This window comes from Populus nigra, chromosome 2, assembly GCF_951802175.1.
Source record: "Populus nigra chromosome 2, ddPopNigr1.1, whole genome shotgun sequence".
NCBI classification, from domain to species: Eukaryota; Viridiplantae; Streptophyta; class Magnoliopsida; order Malpighiales; family Salicaceae; genus Populus; species Populus nigra.
In genome coordinates this window covers 21,429,698-21,433,477 of record NC_084853.1, presented here as the reverse complement: position 1 = coordinate 21,433,477, position 3,780 = coordinate 21,429,698, and positions in this window count along the sequence as shown.

Here is a 3,780-nt window from a genome sequence, read left to right as displayed (position 1 = left end):
GGGCCAGGGCCCGAAGGCAGCCCCCCCGCGGGCGAGAGAGCAAGCCAGCAGGGGCTGTCCGCGCGTCGCGCAGCGCGGCATGGCTGCGGGGGCCGCGCGCGCGCGCCCAAGCGCCCAAGGGCCCCCAAGGGCCCCAGGCCCTCAGGCCCCAGCGCCCCAGCGCCCAGCGCGGGCGGGCGCGCGCGCGCGTGTGGTCTTTGAGGGGCGCCGGCCTGGTGGCTCCCTAAAGAGCAATAAGTGTCATTGCAGCTCTGGCAGGGGGAGACACTACTAGGTCCCAGCTGTCACCCCCCCTCTAAAAAATTCATTTCTTGGTATTTTGAGCTGAAATTTTGCACAGAGGTTGGCAAAAATCCAATCCACCTTCATTAATTTTCCCAGAATTTTTCGAGGTCGGGAAGTATTTGTTTTAATTTTCCTACCATTAGAAATCGAGTAAATCCGCAAAACTAGGAACCGGCCCGGAATGACCCCAAATTCAGTGGGCAGCCTCATAAAAATATGGCTGATTTTACTGGATTGGTTTCATGTGGAAAGCACGACGTTTTCTTGTAGGAATGCGGGAACCCCGGCAGCTCGCCTGCCGCGGCCAGCGACGTCGGGGACGCTGGCCTGCGCTGTCGAGCCCGCGAGGGCTGTCTCCGCGGCAGGCCCCCCCTGAACGGGGCACGACAGGCCACCGCGCTGGCTCGTCCAGCGTCGACAGTCCCTCGTCCAGGTTTCAGATCGCGCCAAGTCGAACCCATGACCTGCTCAAGCCATCGTGCGCTGCCGAATTCGCATCTGCGTGTAGGCTGCCATTCCACGCGGCAGCCCCTGTTTTCGTCAGCGTGCCCCCCTGACGAATTTTCCTGCCTGGCCCAGTCCAGCGTCCAGCCCCTGTTCGTCGAAAAATCTGCGCTGCCGATTTTCCACGCGGCAGCCCCTCTTTTCGTCAGCGTGCCCCCCTGACGAATTTTCCTGCCTGGCCCGGCCAGTCCAGCCCCTGTTCGTCGAAAAATCTGCGCTGCCGATTTTCCACGCGGCAGCCCCTCTTTTCGTCAGCGTGCCCCCCTGACGAATTTTCCTGCCTGGCCCGGCCGGTCCAGCATCCAGCCCCTGTTCGTCGAAAAATCTGCGCTGCCGATTTTCCACGCGGCAGCCCCTGTTTTCCTCAGCGTGCCCCCCTGACGAATGTTCGTCGAAAAATCTGCGCTGCCGATTTTCCACGCGGCAGCCCCTCTTTTCGTCAGCGTGCCCCCCTGATGAATGTTCGTCGAAAAATCTGCGCTGCCGATTTTCCACGCGGCAGCCCCTCTTTTCGTCAGCGTGCCCCCTGACGAATTTTCCTGCCTGGCCCAGTCCAGCGTCCAGCCCCTGTTCGTCGAAAAATCTGCGCTGCCGATTTTCCACGCGGCAGCCCCTCTTTTCGTCAGCGTGCCCCCCTGACGAATTTTCCTGCCTGGCCCGGCCAGTCCAGCCCCTGTTCGTCGAAAAATCTGCGCTGCCGATTTTCCACGCGGCAGCCCCTCTTTTCGTCAGCGTGCCCCCCTGACGAATTTTCCTGCCTGGCCCGGCCGGTCCAGCATCCAGCCCCTGTTCGTCGAAAAATCTGCGCTGCCGATTTTCCACGCGGCAGCCCCTGTTTTCCTCAGCGTGCCCCCCTGACGAATGTTCGTCGAAAAATCTGCGCTGCCGATTTTCCACGCGGCAGCCCCTCTTTTCGTCAGCGTGCCCCCCTGACGAATGTTCGTCGAAAAATCTGCGCTGCCGATTTTCCACGCGGCAGCCCCTCTTTTCGTCAGCGTGCCCCCTGACGAATTTTCCTGCCTGGCCCAGTCCAGCGTCCAGCCCCTGTTCGTCGAAAAATCTGCGCTGCCGATTTTCCACGCGGCAGCCCCTCTTTTCGTCAGCGTGCCCCCCTGACGAATTTTCCTGCCTGGCCCGGCCGGTCCAGCATCCAGCCCCTGTTCGTCGAAAAATCTGCGCTGCCGATTTTCCACTCCGCAGCCCCTGTTTTCGTCAGCGTGCCCCCCTGACGAATTTTCCTGCCTGGCCCGGCCAGTCCAGCGCCCAGCCCCTGTTCGTCGAAAAATCTGCGCTGCCGATTTTCCCCGACGAACCTGCAGCTGCACAAATCCGCGCTGCCACTGCCCCATTGTCTGGACCAACAGTCTTTTCCATCAAGCCCTGGACTATAAATCGTCCAGACTCATCGCCAGCACCCGCTGCCGATTCTGCCGACTTTGCCGATTTCGTCGGCGCTGCCGATTCCAACACTGCCCGCCGTGCCTGAACCAGCGCTGTTTCGTCAGCGTGTCCCCTTGACGAATTTCCCTGCCTGGCCTGGACAGTCCATCTTCCAGCCCATGTTCATCGAAAAATCTGCGCTGCCGATTTCCCCGACGAACCTGCAGCTGCACAAATCTGTGCTGCCGATTTCCCCCCCTGTCGGCATGGCTGCCGCTGCCCCGATGTCCAGACCAACAGTCTTTTTTGTCGACTTTGCCGATTTTGTCCGCGCTGCCGATTCCAACACTACCCCCTGCATCCAAACCAGCATTGTTTCGTCAGCTCTTCCCCTGACGATTTTAGCCCTGTAACAAACAGTAGGCCTCCAATCCCGCCAACGGGAGCCAAGTTGATAGGGAAGAGAATTGAATGACGCGCCTGGTCCTCGCACCCCGCCACCCGAGGGGCCTTTTTCCCGGCAGCCTCTGAAAAACTCTAGCTTTCACGGTCCTCGCCGCCCCTCACCACCATGGCAGGCCTCTAATCCCACCCATCAGCAGTTGTAGCCGATAGGGCAGTGATTTGAATGACGCGTCGCGGGCCTCCGGGTCATCTCACCCGGCCATTAATTGGAGCGTTTTTGGCTGGCCGAGGATGGGGGGATGGATCTCTTCTTCCGAAAAAGCAAACAGTACATCGGGAGTTATGTTGACGGGGCATGGAATTGAATGACCCGTCGCGGGCCGCCGGGTCATCTCACCCGGCCATCCCGGGGAGCGTTTTTCCCGGCAGCATCGGGGAAACTCTTGCTTTCACTGCCCGCTGCCCAAGTCCCCACTCGAATCGGCCCCCCGCGCCAACAAGCCAACGCTGCCGAATCGGCAGACACTGCTGCCGAATCTGCCGACACTGCCCCGCGGGCTGCCACTGCCCCAGTGTCTAAACCAGCGGTCTTTCTCATCGAGCCTTGGACTATCCAGTCCGTCCTGACTCATCGCCAGCACCTGCTGCCGATTCTGCCGACTTTGCCGATTTTCTCGGCGCTGCCGATTCCAACACTGCGCCCACCGTGTCTGAACCAGCGCTGTTTCGTCAGCGTGTCCCCTCGACGAATTTTCCTGCCTGGCCTGGACAGTCCACCGTCCAGCCCGTGTTCGTCGAAAAATCTGCGCTGCCGATTCTGCCGACTTTGCCGATTTCGTCGGCGCTGCCGATTCCAACACTGCCCGCCGTGCCTGAACCAGCGCTGTTTCGTCAGCGTGTCCCCTCGACAAATTTTCCTGCCTGGCCTGGACAGTCCATCGCCCAGCCCATGTTCGTCGCAAAATCTGCGCTGCCGATTTTCCCCGACGAACCTGCAGCCGCACGAATCTGCGCTGCCGAATCTGCCGACACTGTCCCGCGGGCTGCCACTGCCCCAGTGTCTAAACCAGCAGTCTTTCTCGTCGAGCCTTGGACTATCCAGCCCGTCCAGACCCATCGCCAGCACCCGCTGCCGATTCTGCCGACTTTGCCGATTTCGTCGGCGCTGCCGATTCCACCACTGCCCGCCGTGCCTGAACCAGCGCT